Source organism: Bubalus bubalis, chromosome 16 (genome assembly GCF_019923935.1).
Source record: "Bubalus bubalis isolate 160015118507 breed Murrah chromosome 16, NDDB_SH_1, whole genome shotgun sequence".
NCBI classification, from domain to species: domain Eukaryota; kingdom Metazoa; phylum Chordata; class Mammalia; order Artiodactyla; family Bovidae; genus Bubalus; species Bubalus bubalis.
In genome coordinates, this window is record NC_059172.1 from 61,432,805 (window position 1) to 61,455,713 (window position 22,909).

The 22,909-nt window shown below is 47.5% G+C and overlaps 1 protein-coding gene across 1 annotated transcript in view; it reads left to right on the forward strand.

Annotated features, from left to right (window-relative positions):
- Positions 1-373: 373 nt before the first annotated feature.
- Positions 374-22,909, forward strand: part of DRD2 (dopamine receptor D2) — a 70,677-nt gene continuing 48,141 nt past the window's right edge. Inside the window, exon 1 of the mRNA XM_045162998.1 lies at positions 374-719. The gene's annotated coding sequence lies outside the window, so the exon portion shown is untranslated. The remainder of the gene's footprint in view (positions 720-22,909) is intronic.

Below are 22,909 nucleotides of genomic sequence, written 5' to 3' on the forward strand. Positions count from 1 at the left end.
CTTCTTCGATTCCCTGGATGGGAGGTGCCTCCCCCAACCCTCGTCCTCTGACTCCTCAAAGGAGGGAAGAGACAGGCGACGACACCTGTCCCTGCCGCCGGTCATTTACAAATTGTTACTTTGGGGGTGTGGTGGGACGGCTCAGTTCCTGCCTGGGCTCCATCTGCCTCAAAAGTTCAAGGATGGCGGCAATCTCCATCTGCTAGCGCCTCGGGTGTTGCGGGCACTGGAGGCTCGCTTACCAACGCGCAGGGGGAGGGGCGGGAGGGGCGGGACCTGTCCCAGGGGCGGGGTCTGTCCCAGGGGCGGGGCTCGAGGCGCCCCGTGGTCCAGGCGGCCCCGCCCCGCCCACCCGCGCTCTCCGCGCTGGAGCGCCGCGGAGCTGTCCAGCTTTTCAGTGCCGAAGCCGGCCGCCTGCCCGGTGCACCGCGCCGCCTCCGCGCCAGGTCTCTGCGCCGCTCGCCCGCCCAGCGCCCGGCCGGCCCCGCCCCACCCCGCCCCGCCGCGGCCCGTCCACTGCTCCCCGCGGGCCGAAGCCGGCCAAGCGGCTGCCCGCCGGGGCTCTGAACGGCGCGGCGGGGCCGGGAGCCAGGGACCCGCCGAGGAGAGCGGCGGCCCCGGACGGCTGCCGGAGGGGCGGCCGCGCGTGGATGCGGCGGGAGCCGGAAGCCTCGAGCAGCCGGCGCCGTCTCTGCCCCCGGGCGCCCTATGGCTTGAAGGTAAGCGCCAATAGGGTTCAGGACAGGCGGCCCAGGCCCAGGCAGGGTCAGTGGGAGAGGAGGAGGGAGCTCGAAGGGCGGCACGGCTGGGACCAGAAGTTTGTCCTGCCACTCTGGCGCTCATCTGCCCGGGGACCGACCTGCCCTGATCTTCCCGAACTCTCCGTCCGGCCGCTTCCCCGGGGGCGAAGGGAACATCGGCGGCTATCCCCTCTCCCACACTCTGGGCATCCTTCGCGCCGCCCGGGTGCGAATCCTCGCTCCGGACACGGGCGGGCAGTGCCGTGCAGCCTCCGGCGGAGCGCCGAGAGCGAGCCCCGCGGCCCGCGGCTTCGCAGGGCGGCCGGCTCCCAGACCATCTCGGGAGGTCACTTTTCGCCCGGCACCAAAGCTAGGGGCCCCCCGTGCGCGCGGCCAGAGTTCCGATCGCCTTGGAGGGAAAAGGATTGTTCTTGGCAACTCTGCATTTGTGCGACCTGGAGACTTCATTTTCTAAGGACCGAAGCCAGGGGTGAGGGAGAGGCTGGTTCTAACTAATTGCTCTCATGGCTAATATGCCTCTGTCCTTGGTTCTGAATTTACGTTCTTGGCCGTCTCTCCGTTTGCGATTCAGTTGAGGAAGCAGGTTGGGGTTTCAGACCCATCTCAACCTGGGAATGGGGGTGACGATAGGCGCAGAGGCAAAGAGTGACTCTTCTACTTTGGAATGGACCAAAAGCCCCGGTAGGGTGGTGTACAGAAACAAGAGGCAGCTGTAAGCGCCAGACAGAGCGCGTGTCCATCCCTGGCTGCCGCCCTTAGCCTATGAGCCGTTCCTCTTGAAGAGCAGAGGTAAGAGGGTGCCTGTGCGTCTACACAACAGGCTTCGCCATGGACACAGGTCACAGCACTGCGGCTCCGTAGGGACAGGTCCTTTCTCTCAGCCACAGGGAAGCTATCTGAGTGAATGAGTCATACTGTTCGCCCCCCTAGCACCCCATACTTTTTGTCCTGGGGGATCTTGAGGCTGGTGAGGTGCAAGACACTTTGTGGATCCCTCTCTAGTTCCTTCTTCAGATCCAACTATTTCTGGATTTTGACCAGGCTACAAACCTTTCAGGCTAATTCTTTCTCCTCCCCAGGACGGCATGAACAGTGATTCTTACCCCATTGGATGCAAATACTCTGCTTACCCCTGATTCATCCTGTGGCATAAGGACCACTTGAAAAAGAAATCATTTTGTTGTTTCATTTTTCTCCCTGTTGTTGCTATTTAATGAGGGTGGACAGAAAGAGAGGTTTGTGGTGCATGTGACCAATTGCAAGAGAGTTAGTGAGCTGATTCATTGTGTCCCAGTCCCCTGCCTTTGACTTGTCTGCTTAGTATTCAGGATTCCTGATATATTTGACTTGGAGGGGGCTGCTGATGCCATCTCTGAAATTAGACATCTGGTGGGGAAGACATTTGACAGGGTTAGACTGAGAGCCAAGTGAGGGCCACCATGGTTCCAGCCTTGGTCTCTTGAAGAACATTCTGAGTTCCTTCCATCTTACCTATACATCCTGGGGGAGGAAGGTGCCTGAAACATGGGAGATTCTGAATTATTACAGAGGTCTGGGACAGCATTTCTCTAAGAGCTGAATTTTGTTTTAATAAACTCTGTATCTGAATCACCAGAGAAGCTAGTTTAAAATGCATGATTTTGTTTCTTATCTGAAGAACTGCCGAATGAGAGTCTCAAGCAGAGGCCCAGGAATGTATATTTTAACAATATTTCTGGGTGATTCATATGTACACTGGGTTAAGAAATCATCTCTCATACAAGTTATTACTTCCTTAACAGGAGAGAACATGATTAAGGTCTTGAGTCAACACCCTTGCCTTCTGCAGTTACACGTGTTAAATTCTTCGGATGTGGGACTGTGGATGAACCAACCTCCTGGTTCAGTCCCTTTGCTGTGATAGAGGATGCAGCCCAGTCTCCTCCCACAGAATCTGCCTGGGCTTCCCTTTTTTTCTAAAACAGATTTTTGGTCTCTCTAAGAATCACCAATATGGTTTTACGTTGACCTGTAAATACTGAGTCTCCTCTGGGGGCCAACCCAGTGTGTTTTCCCTCCCCTCCCCTTCTAGGGGAATCATCGTCTTTCAGTATGCTTATGCCGTGATCTGCTAACCCAACTGCTCCTGAAATGCCAAGGAGTGATTAGTTCAGCTTAGTAGCACATCATGTTCCCCAAGGCTGGTAGCCACGTGTGCCCTATTGGCAGTGACATATTGACTGCATCGATTTGGTTCTTGTGCTCTATAAAAGCTGGGAAGCTTGTAGGGGCGAATAAGGCCAGTGATAAGGCTTGTGGGCTAGTCACTTTTTTTTCTTCACCTGCAAGGTTGAATTATTTGTCTAGAATGTGCAGTGATGTAGGAGAATCTGAACTTGAGAGAAAGCCTGTTTTTTCCCTCCTACCAGTGGAAACAAAGGGAGCTCAGGATCTCATAAGAATTTGGCTTCACACGTACTTTGGGCTGCCCTGCTGAAGCTAGACTGGTCTAAGGCCCCTGTTCTCTGTATAAACATGTATCAGGGGAAAGGCCTGTGGACTCGGTCTGGAGGGAGCTGTCTCCATCTTCCCTGCACGTGGAAGTTGTGTTTCAGTGTTGAGGAAGAAGCTATGAAGATAGCACAGGTGATGTGTGTGGTGGGGGTGGGGGGCAGAGGGTGATGAGACTCTTGAGCCAACCCTTCCCCTTCCAGTGACTCACACGTTCTGACCTGCCACCCTTTATTTCTCCCTCCCATGTGGCGTAATATCCAGGAATCTCCAACAGTGAAGGTTGAGGAGGGGAGAGGAGAATCAAAGTTGATTTATAATGCTGGGACCCCAAGCCATATCTCCAGCATCTCCTAGAATCAGGTTGTGTATCACACGTCACAGCAGCCTAAGATATGAGGGCTTGAAAAGAACAGGATGACTGCCCAGTCGGTTCCATTTCCCCTCAGACATAGTTACCAGGACTTTAAAATCCTTAGATTATTTGGACTTCCTCAGAAGTCATTCTGGATGTTCCTGACTCCAAACACAGCAGCTTTTTCTTTAGTCTGGAAATATGGTTTCTGTCTTCTGTTAGGAAAGTTCTCCAAAAATTGAGTGGTGCAGACTTATAGAAAGAACTTACGGTTGCTGGGAGGAAGGGATAGTTATGGAATTTGGGATGGACATGTACACACTGCTGTATTTAAAATAGATAACCAACAAAGAGCTAATGTATAGCACAGGGAACTCTGCTCAATGTTATGTGGCAGCCTGGATGGGAGGGGAACTGGGGGGAGAATGGATGCATGTATATATGTGGCTGAGTCCCTTCAGCTGTCCACCTGAAACTGAAGCTATTGCAACATTGTTAATCAGCTACACCCCAATACAAAATTAAAAGTTAAAAAAAATAAAATAAAGTAGGAGACCAACTTTAAGCATATAGCCTGTAAATAAATTTCGTTAAAAAAAAAGAGTGGTGTAAACTTTGCAGTTCCAGTGTACCAGGATTGAGCTTGGCAATCAAAGCTTCTCTGTCTTATCAGGAGCTCTGCTAGCAGGAGAGCATCCTGCATCTAGGAAGTACTTGGAAACCACAGGCAGCAGGAAGGGCTCGACTTCCCAGTAGGCATCCTCCCCTGTGTGCGGCCTCTCACTTAGATGACACCCAGTGTCATATTCCTTCCTTTCACCCCCCATTAGGGCCTCTTATGGCCCTGGGAAGACTCCAGCATTTGCTTTGGAATTCTGTATGAGCTCTCCAGGTTACTAAATAGAGCCACTAAGCAAGTTGCTTATTTACCAGTTCTGGGTGGTAGACTGATATTATCTCCAGTCTATTTAATTATTGCAGCAGTGTTGGAATCTGATGTTAATATACCGCTGCCTCTAACCTGTCCCCATCACCAATGTAATGGAAGATTTCTTTCTTGTTGTTATTTTTTTAAACAATAGAATCATATTATCTAAATGCATAGGCTTGGAAAATAGCTTGATTATAGTGTCAGTACATGTGGGTGGAGGAGAAAAACTCCACGATTCAGCCACTTGGTTTGTTCGTGTTTGGGTCCAGAGAAAGGAGAGAAATTTGCCCTTCCGGTCTTGTACATTTCCCCTCTTCTTCTCCCTTTCAATCTGATGAATGAGGTAAATCAACCCCCTTGGCAGGTGTGAAGCCCCCTGGGAGGGTGCAGCCTCCTCTTTCCCTAGGAGACCTGGGAATGTGTCTCTAAGGGAGCAGAGGCCCCTGCTGGCTTCAGAGAACAGGAAGGAGCCAGAGATGATGCCCTTGGGCCTGGGGACTCCCCTATCCCAGGGATGGAAAAGGCTATGTCCACGCAGGGTCCCAAACTCAGAGCCCTGGAAGCCATGGGGGCCTCTGAGAGTGTGGGCCCAGTGTCATGGATGTGGGAGCTGAGGAGAAGTGAACTCCTGAGGGCCCTTGGAAGCAGTTGATGTTCAGTATGCGTGTGTAAGGCATCAGTGTGGCACAGATGGGTGATTTGACATAATCTGATGGCACCTGCGAGGATTTGCACGTTTTCTAGGAACAGACAGGGGAAATTCTTTACTGTCTCCAGTGATGGGGGAGGGAAAGAAGGGAGGACCCCTGGCTTTCCCTGGAGCCCTCTGAGTGATATCAGCGTGTTCCCAGACATAGGATGGTTAAGTGAAGTCAGATAGACTCGGCCCTAAGGGACCTTGTCGATAAGCCCGCAGTCAGCCCAGGCAGACCCAGCTTCCAGGGTGCTGAGGCTCAGCACACAGAATGGCAGCCACAGTCCCCAAGGACATTCCCCTGCAGATGTCTGGGAGCCAAAGTGAGTCGTGGGGCCCGTGCATTTGTCACTGGGCTCCTTCAGAACGTGCCTCATTTGCACCCCCACGTTGCTGTTATTGTTTAGAGTCTAAGTGGCCCAGCAGGGGAAAGGCATTAGAAATGAAATTATTTTTGTTACATGCTGTATAATTGCCTCCTCTCCTTTCTATTACCCCAGGCAGCAACATCACTAGCAATTCCCCGGGAACCTTTGGTCTGGGAAAGTGGCTTACTCACAGGCTTCCTTAGAAGGGCTGCTCTGAACAAGTGACCCCACTCACCAGTCCCTCTGTCGCTGACCTAATCATCATAACAGCCATCATTTGTCACGCATTTGCTCTGTGCAGGACCCTGTGCTGCACACGTGACATTTTTATTTCAACTCCCATTCTTATGACAACTCTAGGAAACAGGCACTATTATTATCCCCATTTTACAGAAGAAGTGTGGACTTAGAGAGGTAGATAGCTTGCACAAGGTCATGGCTAATAAGGGGATTCAAAGCCAGACCATCTGATGCTAAAACAGTGCTTCTCTCTGACCTATGTAAGTGGCATACAGAATGAGGGAAGAGAATATGGATAAGAAGGCATTTTCTTTGATAAACTGAAGTGACTGTGACCTTTGCATATGAAGGCAGGAAAGGAGGAGATAGCAGAGGGGAAAGAAAGGATGAAATAACTTCTTGGGATTCTGAAAGCCGAGGACCATCTAGGAAGTAGTTTGGCAACTGGATCTAGGAGTTTTTTGGATGAAATGCACTGGGAATGAACCTCAGCAAGTGCTGGGGGCAGAGGTGGGGGAGGTGGGAGCAGGAGGAGGCCTGGGAGTGGAGGAGCAGGAGTGTATGGACTGATACAAGCTTTCCTGAAAAACAATGATAATATCACCTCCTGTGTCACACCTCTCCAGGGCGAACTGAACTGTCCAAACGGTAAAACCCAGACTTCTTCCAACCTTTAGGCCTTTGGTGTTGCTTTCTTATTATCACGGGGTGAAAACTTGTTACATCTCCAAGACTAAACTCCTAGATTTTCCAGAGGCAGCGGGGGAGTGGGGTGGGGGAGTAGCATGGCCTGGGACCCTGCACAGATGCAGGAGTAACTCATGGGAGCTTGGTTGGCGGTCAGTGCTTTTCTGTTGGACAGAGGCAGTAGAGGCCCAGTAGCCCTGAGCAGGATGCTTGACCACATTGATTTCTTCAGGAATAAAATCAAGGGGTTGAAATTCAGCAGCACAGAAGGCTCCACTGAAGTGATGAGATCATGGTGTTCACTCTGTAATGAGCTGGAAGACTTCTAGACCATTGTGTTGAATCTCCCCATGAATTCTGTGAATGATACTCACCAGCATTTGTTCTCTTTTTTAAAGCCTTTAAAAACAGTATAGTGTGGTGGTTACAGCTGTGGGCTCTGGGGTAAGCCTGCCAGAATTCGAATCCTGACTCTAAATACTGAACTGAACTGATGTTACCTTAAACAAGTTGGTTAACCTCTATCATCTTGAGTTTCTCATCTGTAAGTGGGTATATTAATACTGACTTCATTGGGTTGTGGTGATTGATTAAGGCATTTAGATGTAAGACATTTGGGTGTCCCTGACAAAAAGAAACACTCTATAAATGTTAACTCCAATGACTGTTAGTTATTAAGAAACTTCAGGAGGAACATTTTCAGCTGTTTTTCTTCTGCACGAATTCAGCCTCTGATTTTACATGTCTGAAATTAAGCATGTTTTTAGAACTTTCACAGAATTCAAGCTTACATTTCTTTCTTCCATTCTATTTATCTGCACCACAATTCTTTGGCACTTGCCTGTCGAAAGCTCTTACTCATCTTGAGCGAGAGGGGTTCAAGTTGCTTGTCATCCCTTTGAATTAGGTTCCGCTGAGCTCCCATCTTACCACGCACAAGCCAGGAGGAGGCGTTGGTCTTCGTGGTGATGCTTTGGCACAGCCTCAGTTTTCTTCCTGGCTTCTCAGGCCCTTCATCTGCCTCCTCCTCCTCCTCTGATTGAAGTCTTCTTGATTGTCATTGTCATATGGTGTGGGGCACTCTGGCACAGACCACTTTTTATTAAACATGAAAAACAAAGAGAATATATTGTGCCCAAGGACAAGGAGATTTTTCTTTTTCTAAGATCTCCGAAGCTGGTGGAAATGCACACTGTCCATCTTTTGGAGTCATTAATGGCAGTGAAAGGAGAAGGCGATGGCACCCCACTCCAGTACTCTTGCCTGGAAAATCCCATGGACGGAGGAGCCTGGTGGGCCGCAGTCCATGGGGTCGCTAAGAGTCAGACACAGCTGAGCGACTTCACTTTCACTTTTCACTTTCATGCATTGGAGAAGGAAATGACAACCCATTCCATTTCTTGCCTAGAGAATCCCAGGGACGGGGGAGCCTGGTGGGCTGCCATCTATGGGGTCGCACAGAGTCGGACACGACTGACGCGACTTAGCAGCAGCAGCAATGGCAGTGAAAGGTTGTTGCTGAATCACACAAGACGGCGGGATTCTTGGCCTCCAGAGGAGAAGAATTCAATCCGAGGCCAGAGACGAGGCTTGATCGCTCAGAGCTTTTGTGTAATAAAGTTTTATTAAAGTATAAAGGAGATAGAGAAAGCTTCTGACATAGACATCAGAAGGGGGTAGAAAGAGTACCTGCTTGCTAGTGTTAGCAATGGAGGTATATACTCTCCAATGAATCCAAAGAATGTCTGGAGGTTGTAAAGACCTCACCAGACCTACTCCCATAATTTACATTTTAAGACAACAGGATTAGCCAGAAGGTTTAATCCAGAGACTGTCCTCAGGCAGGATACATTATTGTTATATAAATCTAAGGAATGTAGAGGAAAAAAAGTTTGTCCTTTCTTCCTCCTTGGAATTCCAGACCCCTCTCTCTTTGGGGACCCCTAGACTTCTTATCAACCTGCCTAGGAAATGACTCTCTCAGCAGGAGCAAATGCTACCCATTTTTTTTTAGATGAAGTATGGGACCTGCCTGAGAGAGGAGGATGGAACACGATAGCTGCGGCCTTAAGAGTCTCCAGTCATGAAAGAAACATCCTCTTTGGGGCTTTTTCTTTTCTCATGAAGCCTTCCTTGGGCAGGACTCTTTTCTTAATTGACACATATACTTCTGGCCAATTAGAAAGCCTTACTGTTTGTTTAACCACGGTAGGAGATTTCTGAGGCCACACTGATATTCTGTTCCCTGATCGTCTTCCTTAGGCCATGTGGTCGCTCCTTTCTTACACTCTGGGCTCCCTCTCCTCTTTCATTTATTAATGGCAGGATCAACAAGAGAAATGTGTTGGCAAGCATAAGCCAGCATCCAGGGTCCCAGATGGAAGAAGTCAGGCACCCTAAAATGGATCCATGTTTCCATACATTGCCTTGAGCACTGTGTACAGCGGAAGGCCTGGAGTTGCTGTTGATGACTCGTGGCACCAACTCTGCCCTCTGGCCAGTCATCTCTGGCGAGCCAAAGGCGGTGGGTGGAGATGATGACCACTTTCCATAGACCTATGCAGCTGCCACACATTCTGCATTCTTCCTGAGTTTCATTCTGTGGTAACCAGCCTCCAAGATGACCCTCAATACTCCCTGCTTTCTGGTATTCATGTTATTTTGTAATCTTCTCTAACATTAAGTAGGGCAGACCTGTGTAGCAATAGAATAATACATCAATGACAGATTGTGACTTCTGAGGATAGATCATAAAAGATATAATGATTTCCACCTTCTTCTGCTTTGGATCACTCATTCTAGGGAAAGTTGGCTGCCATGTCATCAGGATGTTCAAGCAGCTCTATGGAAGGGTCTGCATGGTAAGGGACTGAAGCCTCCTGCTAACAGCCACATGAATGAACCATCTTGGAAGCCCATCTTCCCTCCCCAGACAAGCCTTCAAATGACCATGGCCATTGCCAAGGTCTTAACCACAAGCTTTTGAAAGACCCTGAGCCAGAACCACCTGACTGAGCTGCCTGAATTCCTGACCCACAAGAGCTATGAGATAATAAATTTTTGTTGTTTTAAATTGTTATTATACCTAGTAGAAAACTAATACACGCTCTGAAATTATTCAGACTTTTCTTCTACAATGACACGGAGTCTCTTTGCTCAGTTGTGTCCAACTCTTTGTGACCCCATGAACTGTAGCCCGCCAGACTCCTCTGTCCATGGGGTTCTCCAGGCAAGAATACTGGAGTGGGTTGCCATTTCCTTCTTCAGGGGATCTACCCAACCCAGGGATCGAACCCAGGTCTCCCACATTGCAGGTGAATTCTTTACCTTCTGAGTCACCAGGAAAGCCCTTTAAATTGCTAGGATTTGGAATAATTTATTATTCGTAGTAGGAAACTATTGGAAATTATTCAAACTTGGAAATTATTCACACTTGGAAATTATTCAAACTTTTCTTATACAATGACATGGAGTCTCTTCATTTTCCATGTATAAAGATGGATTCCTCTTATTGGATTAAAACTGCCTCTGTGAGTTTTAAGGTGTGCTCTCTGGTTTGTTATTTTAGGATTCTAAATCACTCATGCTTCACACATTGTGGTCATGAACTTCTCAGCCACCATCTTCCCAAGACCAGGTTGCTGATTTCTGTATTCTGCCTTCCTGTACCCAGTCTTGCAAGAATGTCTTCTGATGTGGCAGCCATTCAACATACATTTCACTTTTCATTCTTTCATTGAGCAAAAATCATTGAGAAGCTACTATATACTAGGTACTCATTTTGGTTGCAAATACACCAATGAAGAAACAAAGATCCCTGCCCACATTTTGGTGGGAGGAGAAAAATGATAAACAATAAGTATAAAGAGTGAATTCATAAATGTGTTAGAAGGCAATAAGTACTTGGAAAAAGACAAAATTAATTAGGGTTAGGTGATGTGGAGTGCTGAAGGGTGGGAGGAAAGGAAGGTTTGCATTATTAAATAGGTGATCAGGATGGACGTCATTGAGAAAGTGACATGTGAAAAATGACAAAGGACGTAGGAAAGTGAACTACGTATATATCAGAAGGAAGAGCATTCAAGGCAGAGGGATTCTACAGTCTACATGAATTTTTAAGCATTTTAAGTAATTGTCTTATTCCCTAAAGAGCAACGGTAATGATAAGCTGCATTTGGAACTCCATTTTCATTTTTAAAACCCATGAGACAATAGTAATCTCTCTCATTTGTAACTCACTTTCACATATTGTTGTTATTCAGTCACTAAGTCACGTCTAGCTCTTTGTGACTGCATGGATTTCAGCATGCCAAGCTTTCCTGTCCTTCAGTACCTCCCAAAGCTTGCTCAAATTCATGTCCATTGAGCTGGTGATGCTATCTAATCATCTCATCCTCTGCCACCCTCTTCTCCTTTTGCCTTCAATCTTTCCTAGCATCAGGATCATTTCTAATCAGTTGGCTCTTCGTATCAGGTGGCCAAAGTATTGAAGCTTCAGCTTCAGCATCAGTCCTTCCAATGAATATTCAGGGTTGCTTTCCTTTATAATTGACTGGTTTAATCTCCTTGCAGTCCAAGAGATTCTCAAGAGTCTTCTCCAGCACCACTTTCACAGAAATTAACCTTATGGATCTTTGCAAACCACTGAGATAGCTATTATGACCTCCATTTTGCAGATATGAACACTGAAGCTCAGAGAGGTTAAGTGAAACTTGCTCAGACTTGCACAGCTAGCGGGTATTGGGGGTACTGCTTTCAGTTCAGTTCAGTCATCAGTTGTGTCCGACTCATTGCAACCCATGGACTGCAGCACACCAGGCTTTCCTGTCCTTCACCATCTCCTGGAGCTTGCTGAAACTCATGTCCACTGAGTTGGTGATGCCATCCAACCATCTCATCCTCTGTCCTCTCCTTCTCCTTCTGCCTTCAATCTTTCCCAGCATCAGGGTCTTTTCTAGTGACTCCACCCTTCGCATTAGGTGGCCAAAGTACTGGAGCTTCAGCTTTAGCATCAGTCTTTCCAATGCATGTTCAGCAGTGATTTCCTTTAAGATTGACTGGTTTGATCTCCTTGCAGTCCAAGGGACTCTCCAACACCCCAATTCAAAAGCATCCATTCTTTGGTGCTCAGCTTTCTGTCTGGTCCAACTCTCACATTCATGCATGACTACTGGAAAAACCATAGTTTTGACTAGATGGACCTTTGTTGGCAAAGTAGTGTCTCTATTTTTTGTAGAGCTTTTCTTCCAAGGACCAAGTGTCTTTTAATAGCTTTTCTTCCAAGGACCAAGTGTCTTTTAATTTCATGGCTGCAGTCACCATCTGTAGTGATTTTTGACCCAGGAAAATAAAGTCTGTCATTGTTTCCATTGTTTCCCCATCTATTTGCCATGAAGTGATGGGAATGGATGCCATGATCTTAGTTTTCTGAATGCTGAGTTTTAAGTCAGCTTTTTCATGCTCTTCTTTCACTTTCATCAAGAGACTCTTCAGTTCGTCTTCACTTTCTGCCATAAGGGTGGTATCATCTGCATATCTGAGGTTATTGATATTTCTCCCTGCAGTCTTGATTCCAGCTTGTGCTTCATCCAGCCTGGCATTTCACATGATGTGCTCTGCATGTAAGTTAAATAAGCATGGTAACAATACACAGCCTTGAAATACTCCCTTCCCAATTTGGAACCAGTCATTGTTCCATGTCTGGTTCTAAATGTTGCTTCTTGACCTGCATACAGATTTCTCAGGAGGCAGGTGTTCCCATCTCTTGAAGAATTTCCACAGTTTGTTGTGATCCACACAGTCAAAGGCTTTAGCATAGTCAGTGAAGCACAAGTAGATGTTTTTCTGGAATTCTCTTGCTTTTTTTAATGATCCAATGGATGTTGGCAATTTGATCTCTGGTTCCTCTGCCTTTTCTAAAACCAGCTTGAACAACTGAAAGTTCTTGGTTCATGTACTGTTGAAGCCTAGCTTGGAGAATTCTGAGCATTACTTTACTAGCGTGTGAGATGAGTGCAACTGTGCAGTAGTTTGAACATTCTTTGGCATTGCCTTTCTTTGGGATTGGAATGAAAACCGACCTTTTCCAGTCCTGTGGCCACTGCTGAGTTTTCCAAATTTGCTGGCATATTGAATGTAGCACTTTCACAGCATCATCTTTTAGGATTTTAAACAGCTCAACTGGAATTCTATCACCTCCACTAGCTTTGTTCATAGTGATGCTTTTAAGGCCCACCTGACTTCACATTCCAGGATGTCTGGCTCTAGGCGAGTGATCACACCATCATGGTTATCTGGTTCATGAAGATTTTTTCTGTATAGTTCTGTGTATTCTTGCCACCTCTTCTTAATATCTTCTGCTTCTGTTAGGTCCATACCATTTCTGTCCTTTATCGAGCCCATCTTTGCATGAAATGTTCCCTTGGTATCTCTAATTTTCTTGAAGAGATCTCTAGTCTTTCCCATTCTATTGTTTTCCTCTATTTCTTTGCTTTGATCACTTAGGAAGCCTTTCTTATCTCTCCTTGCTATTCTTTGGAAATTTTCATTCACATGAGTATATCTTTCCTTTTCTCTTTTGCCTTTAGCTTCTCTTCTTTTCTCAGCTCTTTGTAAGGCTTCCTCAGACAACCATTTTGCCTTTTTGCATTTCTTTTACTTGCGGATGGTATTGATCACAACTTCCCATACAACGCCATGAACCTCTGTCCATAGTCCTTCAGGCACTCTATCAGATCTAATCCCTTGAATCTATTTGTCACTTCCACTGTATAATCATCAAGGATTTGATTTAGGTCATACTTGAATGGTCTATAGTTTTCCCTACTTTCTGTAATTTAAGTCTGAATTTGGCAATAAGGAGTTCATGATCTGAGCCACAGTCAGCTCCCAGTCTTGTTTTTGCTGACTGTATACAGGTTCTCCATCTTTGGCTGCAAAGAATATAATCAGTCTGATTTCGGTATTGACCATCTGGTGATGTCCATGTGTAGAATTGTCTCTTGTGTTGTTGGAAGAGGGTGTTTGCTATGACCCGTGTGTTCTTTTGGCAAAACTCTGTTAGCCTTTGCCCTGCTTCATTTTGTACTCCAAGGCCAAGCTTGCCTGTTACTCCAGCTATCTCTTGACTTCCTACTTTTGCATTCCAGTCCCCTATCATGAAAAGGACATCTTTTTTTGGTGTTAGTTCTACAAGGTCTTGTAGGTCATCATAGAACCGTTCATCTTGAGCTTCTTCAGCATTAGTGGTTGGGGTATAGACTGGATTACTGTGATATTGAATGGTTTGCCTTGGAAGCAAACGGATCATCCTATCATTTTTGAGATTGCATCCAAGTACTGCATTTCATTTCGGACTCTTTTGTTGACTATGAGAGCTACTTCATTTCTTCTAAGGGATTTTTGCCCATAGTAGTAGATATAATGGTCATGTGAATTAAATTCACCCATTCCAGTCCATTTTAGTTCACTGATTCCTAAAATGTCAGTGTTCACTCTTGCCATCTCCTGTTTGACCACTTCCAATTTGCCTTGATTCATGGACCTAACATTCCAGGTTCCTATGCAATATTGTTCTTTACAGCATTGTACTTTACTTCCATCACCAGTCACATCCCCAACTGGCTGTTATTTTCGCTTTGGCTCCGTCTTTTCATTCCTTCTGGAGTTATTTCTCCACTCTTCTCCAGTAGCATATTGGTTACCTCCCAACCTGGGGAGTTCGTCTTCCAGTGTTGTATCTTTTTGCTTTTTCATACTGTTCATGGGGCTCTCAAGGCAAGACTACTGAAGTGGTTTGCCATTCCCTTCTCCAGCGGACCATGTCAGAACTCTCCACCATGACCTGTCAGTCTTGGGTGGCCCTACACGGCATGGCTCATAGTTTCACTGAGTTAGACAAGGCTGTGATCCATGGGATCAGTTTGGTTAGTTTTCTGTGATTGTGGTTTTCATTCTGTCTGCCCTCTGATGGATGAGAATAAGAGGCTTGTGGAGCTTCCTGATGGGAGGAACTAACTGTGGGGGAATCTGGGACTTGTTCTGATGGGCTAGGCCATGCTCAGTAAACCTTTAATCCAATTTTCTGTTGATGTGTTCCCTCCCTGTTGTTTGGCCTAAGGCCAAGCTATGACAGGGGTAATTGTGGTAAAGGCAACCTCCTTCAAAAGGACTTATGCCCGCACTGTCGTGTTCAGTGCCCCTGACCCACACCTCCTCCTCCGTCAGAGTGTCCTGGACACACACAGCCAAGTCTGGCTCAGTCCCTTGTGAGGACACTGTGCCTTTCTCCTGGGTCCTTGTGTGCAAAAGGTTTTGTTGTGTCCTCCAAGTCTGTTTCCCTAGTCCTGTGGCAGTTCTGTAATCAAATCCCACTGGCCTCCAAAGTCCAATTCCCTGGAGGTTCTCAGTCCCTTTGCCGGATCCCCAGGTTGGGAAATCTGTTGTGGGTCCTAGAACTTTCTTAACAGTGTGAGATTTCTTTGGCATAATTGTTCTGCAGTTTGTAGGTCATGTGCTTGGCGGCTCTATGTTGGGGCTGATGGCGACCTCCTCCAGGAGGGCTTATGCCACACACTGCGTGTCCCAGGTCTGCTGCAGGCAGAACCTCTGTCCCCGTGGCAGGCCGCTGCTGACCTGTGCCTCTGCAGGAGACACCCAAACACTTAAAGGCAGGTCTGGCTCAGTCTCTGTGGGGTCTCTGGATCCTGGTGCACACAAGGTTTTGTGTGAGCCGTCCGAGCGTCTCTGGCGGGTATGGGTTTCATTCTAAATGTGATTTTGCCCCTCCTACCATCTTGTTGGAGCTTCTCCTTTGCCCTTGGATGTGGGGTATCTTTTTTTGGTGGGATCCAACATATATCCTGTTGATGGTTGTTTAGCAGCAGGGTTGCAATTTTGGAATTCTCACAGGGGAAGATGAATGCACATCCTTCTACTCTGATGACAATTCTTGTGCTCCTTTCTTATATTGCCATCTTAATGTTCAATGCTGATCTCTCAGTGATGCATTTCTGGTCTTCCCCACCTGACTGAGATCTCCTTGAAACAGAGAGTCTGTCTCAAATTTCTCCTGAAGCTATGATAAACGAAAATGATGTTAAGCATTTGTTAGTCACTTAAATTTGTGAGTGAGGGAGTTGGGTGAGTGACAGTTTACCTCCCTATGGCCACACTTACTTGAAACCCAGCAAGGATGTCTGCTGTATCTGGGGAATCCGCTACAGGTGGAGGGGTTCAGCAAGATGCTTCATCCCTCTTTCATCATCAGCACTCTCTGGGTACCTTCATCAGGGAGCACCTTATAGTTTGGCTAGAAAATCTTCACAGTTGTGGGCATGGAAGTAGGGGTTATTGAATAGTTGGAGCCTGCTTCTATCAGTCACCTATGCAGAGGAGAAGGTATTGGGTGAACCGTCAAGGAAACACATACAGATGTGTTGGTCCAGATCAGCCTGGCAGCCTGAAAACAAACAGGATGGAACACTCCTTGGGAGTGATCTTTGGGGCTTTAGGTGGTTTGTTCTGAAGCCGGAATTTAGAGTACAGAGATGCATTACCTAAGACCCTTATTTATTAAGTAATAATAGTTTAAATCTATCTCCTAAAATCACTTCTAAAAAATGAGATACCTACTCCCTGCCCATCTAACTATTCAACAAAATGATTCAGAAGTTAAACTTGGAAGCCAGACTGATGCAGGCTCAGACTTGTGTTCTGCCAGAAACCTCAATCAAATTACTATAACCCCTTTGAGATCAGCATTTTTCTTTCATAGACTAGGGATGACCATGACACTCACTTCGTAAGGTTTTATAGGAAGTGAATGAATCATGCATATAAAGTACTTAGCCTAATGCCTGACATGTGGCAAATTTTTAGTAAACATTCACTATCATTATTCCATCATAATGAGTAGGAAGCATTTAAATGTCCACAGGATCCTTCCCCATCTCCTAGTTTTATCCTCTGTCTTCTGGAGGGAAGAAGGATGTCATTGCAGATGAGGAAATTAGACAAGTTGGGATTTGACTCATAGAGCATTAATCTGGGAAGGACCCACTGTCACACGGCAAGAGAGCAGAGCAGAGCAGGACTAGGATTCACCTCTGCCCCCCAGGGCATTTTCTGCCATATCCCGCTGTCACCAACCTCAGGTTAGAGCGTGGAGTATTCAAGGGACTCAAAGAAACTAAGGGCTGAAGAATGGAGTTTGAGCTGGGCACAGTAGATCCCCTGGAGGAGGGAATGGCTACCCACTACAGTATTCTTGCCTGGAGAATTCCATGGACCAGGCTACAGTCCATGGGGTCACAAAGAGAATGGACGTGACTTGGCAACCCACCCCAGTGTTCTTGCCTGGAGAATCCCAGGGACAGGGGAGCCTGGTGGGCTGCCATCTATAGGGTCGCAGAGAGTCGGACACAACTGAAGTGACTTAGCAGCAGCAGCAGCAGCAGAGGGACTAACACAACAGTCCCAGGTGAGGCCAGAGGCAGGGGCAGGGGCCAAACTAGGAACCCTGAGGCTTTTGTGAAGAAGACTGGACTCCATCCTGAGGGCAACAAGAAGTCATCTTATCCTGAGGGCATCAAGAAATTTTAGGCAGTAGAATAATTCAATTGATTTCATTTGCATTAAAATAAAAATCGCAGAGGCTGCCCAGTGGGAGACCTGATGGTAGAGAAGGAAGTTGGAAGCAGAGTGGTGAGGAGGGTTTCCAGTTGTCTGGGACAGTCGTGCTGGAGGCTGGTGGGCAGTGGAGATGGGAAGACGGGTGATTTGAAAAATTATTTAAAATTCAATAGAACTTGTGATGATTGATGGCCCAAGGAAGATGAAAGCAAGGGAGAAGGCAAGGATGATTTAAGGACAAAGAAGCAAGGAAATTAAGGATATTTGTAAAAGTGTCTGACAGAGAAGGCAATGGCACCCCACTCCAGTACTCTTGTCTGGAAAATCCCATGGACGGAAGAGCCTGATAGGCTGCAGTCCATGGGGTCGCTAAGAGTCGGATACGACTGAGCGACTTCACTTTCACTTTTCACTTGCATGCATTGGAGAAGGAAATGGCAACCCACTCCATTTCTTGCCTAGAGAATCCCAGGGACGGGGGAGCCTGGTGGGCTGCCGTCTATGGGGTCGCACAGAGTCGGACACGACTGAAGTGACTTAGCAGCAGCAGCAGCCATAAAAGTGTCTGAATGTTGGGCTAGAAATCTGATTCAGCTAGAAAGGAAAGTAAAGACAATCTATGGATATTAAAGAGGAATTAGAATCGGTGGACTGATGGTATGAATGAGGTCAAAGACCCGCTATACTTGGAGTAATTGATCGACTGAACTGGGATGCAGAGAGAGAGAACGAGATGTGGTCACAGAGGAAGAGAACAAAGTGTCTGACTTCAGAGAGGAGCAGTCCTGGCGGATGACAAGGTCCAGGACGCAATCATGAAAACAGGTGAACTGAAGTGGAGCGTGTACTGGAGATGGGGGGTCAAGGAGCTGAGAGGCCAAGGTACTTGGAGCCGACTCCACCCAGTCAGTGGCAGGACATGGGCTGGAGTGGAAGACGTTGAGCTACATGCCAGTCGTCAGTGAAGCAGGGGATGTGACTGGGAATCTGTGGGTGACCCTGACAGAGAGGGATGGAGGGGTCATAGAGAGGTGGCAGGTTCCTCAAGAGAACAGGGTCTTATGAGAGGGTGGGTGAGGTGGTCATGAGTCACAGGGAAGGAATGCGGGGGAAGAAGTGCCCTGGTGGAGGCTAGGAGGGGAGGAGCCCCCTCCTGGACCCACTACACACCTTTCCACACCTCAACACGCCAGATTTCTCCTTGCTCCCTCACTTGCTCATGAACTCATTAGGTTACATTCTTCTCTTTGTCTAAAGAGAGTGGAAGAGAAAGATGAGAAGAGGAAAAAAAAGGGTAGTGTGATGGTATAAAGCTTTGAATTAGAGAGGTGAAAGGGTTGGAGATTACAAGGAAGAGGAACAAAAAGGACCGGTGGACACTCGATCCTCTGCGCTCTCTGTCCCACACTCAGCCCCTGAGTATGTTGTTTTCTCTGCCTGAATGCTCCAGCCCCTGACCTGAAAGGCTAACTCCTAGTCCGCCTTTAAACTGAGCAGAGGCACCACCTCTTCCAGGCAGTCTTCAGTGATTTCCCCTATACTGTTCCAGCAGCCTGGGCTAGGACCCTCCTTTATATTACCATAGGAAGAAGTGTAAGATTTATCATGGTGTACTGTAATTGCCTGTTTACTTGTCCATTTCCCCACTAGATAATAAATTCCTCAAAGGCAAAAATGCAGTCCTTACTTTTCCAAGCTTAGGTACCAGCTTCACTGAATTCCACATGGCAAGACTGTGATCAGGGGAATTCCCCCGCACCCCATGTACATACAATAATAAGATAGGAGGACATGCTGTCTTCTGCTCATCCTTAAGTTCCCCCACATTATTAAGGCAGGCTAGAATGTTCCTCCAGCAAGAGATTTAGACAGGAGAGCCCCCAGCGTGTCAAGGCTGTAAATAACCTTAGGAACCTCAAATAACTCTTCACGCGTGGATGAAAAAATTGTGCCCAGAGAGGTACTGAGTGATGCATCCAGAGTGTTGTTGCAGGAAGGGGGACCCCCTTCCAAGGCCCGAAAGTGGGCTCTTGTCTAACACTTGGAAATGAATTGTCTGAGGAGAAACACATGCTGACAAAGCAAGAGACTATTGGGAAGGGACCCAGGAGAACTGCTCTGCCACGTGGCTCGCAGTCTCGGATTTTATGGTGATGGGATTAGTTTCCGGGTTTTCTTTGACCAATCATCTGACTCAGAATCCTTCCTGGTGGCACATGCATTGCTCAGCCAAGATGGATGCCAGCGAGAAGGATTCTGGGAGGTGGTCGGACACGTGGTGTCTCCTTTTGACCTTCCCTGAACTCTTCTGGTCGATGGTGACTTACTAGTTCCATGTTCCTTACTAGGATTTCCTGTTGTAAAATAAGTCACGCAAATGGTTTCTATGGTGCCTGGCCAGGGTGGATGGTTTCAGTCAGAGTGCTTCCCCTAAGTCTCAGGGCTGCTACGCCCAGACCAAACCCAGATCCCAGACCTGCCGGTGACCGACCCATTTCCCACTGCACCAAGCCTGTGTCCTGTACTGTGCTTGATAGACAGAGATGGTGTTTGCCACACAGTTTGGCCTCAGGTAGCCGCTGCAAAAGTTTCCTCAATGTAACCAAGCTCCAAAAATCATCCCTTTGTCCTTTCTTCCTGTTTCTAGGTCCAGAATTGTTGAGTCGATGACCCTTATTACTCAGATCTGCTCTGTTGCCTGGAAAATACAGATAAGTGAAACGAAGTAGGACAAGTGAGCACTTCACGTATTTTGAGGGGCTTACAGCTTTGAGTGATGGGCTTGCCTTAATGGCTATTAATGTTCCCCTTTTCTCATAAAGAAGAAGACTGCTGGCAAGCTGGTGCTCACTCTATATAGCGTATGACGTGCGAAGGCCTTTAAATGCTATGTTATTGTCATTCACAATAACATAATAAGGTACACTGGTCACTCCTTGGTCGTCAGTCAGATCTTAGGGCTGAGCAGCAGGGAAAGAACAGGAGAAGGAGGAGTTTCCAGGCCCTACCTTGAGCATATGCTTGGTGGTTGGTAGGATATCAGTAAACAATTGTTGTGTGAGTGAATGAAGACTGTTCTCATGCAGAGCAGACTGAGATTTGCTCAAAATTGATCTGATTCATCATATCTTGAAGAAGCTGGATAAAACCCAGGAAACCTTGGCTGGAAAAGTCAAACGTCTGCTGTCTTCATTTCTAATTACTTTTGCTTGGCTCCCAAGTGTGATAAGAAAAGAATGTGAAAAGAGATGGGTGCAAACCTCTGTGGATTCCCTGAGCTCCAAGGCATCAAGAAACCTGAAATCAAGGTGCCAGCAAGGCTGTGTTCCCTCTGAAGGCTCTAGGCTCTCTTTACCTCTTGCAGCTTCTCATGGCTCCTGGCTTCCTTGGCTTGTGGCAGCGTAACTCCAATCTCTGCCCCCATCTGCATATCGTCTTTGTCTCCCTGTGTCTGTCTGTCTGCTCTTCTCTTAGAAGGGTACCAGCTTTTGGATTTAGGACCCACCCTAATCCCATATGATCCTTTCTAGATCCTTAACTAATTATCTTTCCAAAGACTTATTTGCAAGTAAGGTCAGATGCTGAAGTTCTGGATGGACATGAATTTGGGGAACACTGTTCAACCCATTACCAGAAGCTTTCTGCCTCCCTCCTTCCTGGTCCCTAGAGACATCCTTTGCTTCCTCCCAGCAGGACCACTTCCCTTCCAGACACCTGTTCTTAGAACAGCTGCTTTCTTATCTGATTGAAACCTCATCTCCTGAGTTAGAAAGCAAATGAGGACAAGAAAGAAAGCAATTAGTAAGACTGGGACTTCAGGATTAAAAGGGATCCACTGACTTGCTGCCTAGGTGGTTAGTAAGGGGGAGGCTAGGGGAAAAGTTTAAGGGGTGAGAGGAGAAGGAAGGGGGGGTCCCTCAAATGTTTCAGAAAGGAGAAGGGTTGTGGGGACCTGAATTCCTGCAGCAATTTAGCTGAGGCCCCATGAGGGTGGTGGTGGTTGTTTAGTTGCTAAACTGTGTCCGATTCTGTGACCCCATGGACTACAGCACTCCAGGCTTCCCATCCTCCATTATCTCTCAGACTCTGCTCAAGTTCATGTCCATTGAGTCGGTGATGCCATCTAACCATTTTATCTTCTGCCGCTCTCTTCTCCTTTTGCCTTTTTCACCATGATGCTGGTGGCTGGGTGCAAATACTAAGTGCCTGATGTAGTTGGAAGGAGCACAGAGATGGGGAGTTGCTCACTCAACTTTGGTCTTACAGACATTTACTAAATGTCTCCTGTGTGCCCAGGTCCTCAGTCTAACACACTCATTTCAGTGAAAACACTGAGGTTACAGGGGGCCAAGGGAATCATCCAAGGTCTCTTAGGGGCAGAGTCAGGACCAAAAGCCAAGTCTTCTAACTCAGTACCTTGTACCTTATACAAAGCATTGTTCTTCTCTCATATGCTCCAGTCTGCCACAGAATCTCTGGACTCCACCAGGGAATAGTAATAATAGTAGCAACCTGAGTGTATGGACAGGGCTTGATCATGTGCAGGGTGTGTCTCTGGAGGTCATTTACTACTGCTTCTTGAGGCAGGGGGACTGGAGGCAACAGTGCGGAGAGCTGGGCTCCTGCCCCGGAGCTCAGCTTTACTGGGAGTAGAGGAAGGGAGGAATGAGATCCCCCTGGAGAGAAGAAGGGCTGGGACCACACTCAGAGGCTAGCAGACTCTGCATTATAAACCACAGACCCGAGGGAACCCCATTGTCAAGTTTATCCAGCTGGCCAGTCCTCCAGAACCTGGGAGATGCCGAAGGTGCTAGGGAGCCTTCTGGGCCCTTAGTGTGGATTACATGCCTGCAAATAAGGAACCCACAGCCTTGCAGATTCACCTCCTTGGAGTCCTGCCTTAGAAGCCAGCATGGCAGCTGCTTATAGTGCTTCCCAGTGGGCCTACTTCCCTCTGAACCTTCCCTCCTGGACTTTTCAGTCTGGATGCTGGTCTATAATGACCTGGTCCATAGTAGATGTTCAGTGATTCTGTGTTAAGTGAGTGAATCTCTTCACTGTGATAGGCATGTGTGCATGTGTGTGTGTGTGTGCATGTGTGTGTGTGTGTGTGTGTGTGGTGGGGGAGGGTGGGAGTGGAGGGTGGGGCTGGCTATAATCAGGGAAGGAGCTGCCCTGAGCCCCGCTTTGGGATTTGAAGTCTTAGAGGTTCAGCCTGAGGCCTGGCTTGGGACCTGTACCAGCATCCTGAGCACCAGAATGCCAGGGCCTCCCAGCTTCTCTGGTTTCCTGAGCAGTTACCTGCTCACCATAGTATCTCTCTACTCTGTCTCCATGGCAATGTCATCGCCCAGGGGTCCATGGTCCTGCTGGGGGGAGAGGTGGAAAAGGGCAAGGGCAGGAGGCCGTGTGTGTCCACGTGCCTCTTCTGAGCAGTGAGACTCCAACAGGCAAGGGAGGGGCCCCCATCCAGGCTGGCAGTGAGGAGGGCCTCATGGCAGTGCCCCTGGACAGTTCAGAAAAGGAGCCTGGAGCTCTGGAGCAGCAGGTGGAGGGGGCTTTTGGAGGCTCAAGGATCTCTTTGGATTCCTGCAGGGTCCTCAGCTACCAGCACTTGCTGCTTGGGCCCTGGGAGCAACTGGATAAACTTAGGGTAATGGTCAAAACGTGCAACTTGTCTGAAGACAGATCGGATGGTGCTTCTCAGCATATCCTCTGAGTTTCAGTCTACTGGAAAACCTAACAATATGG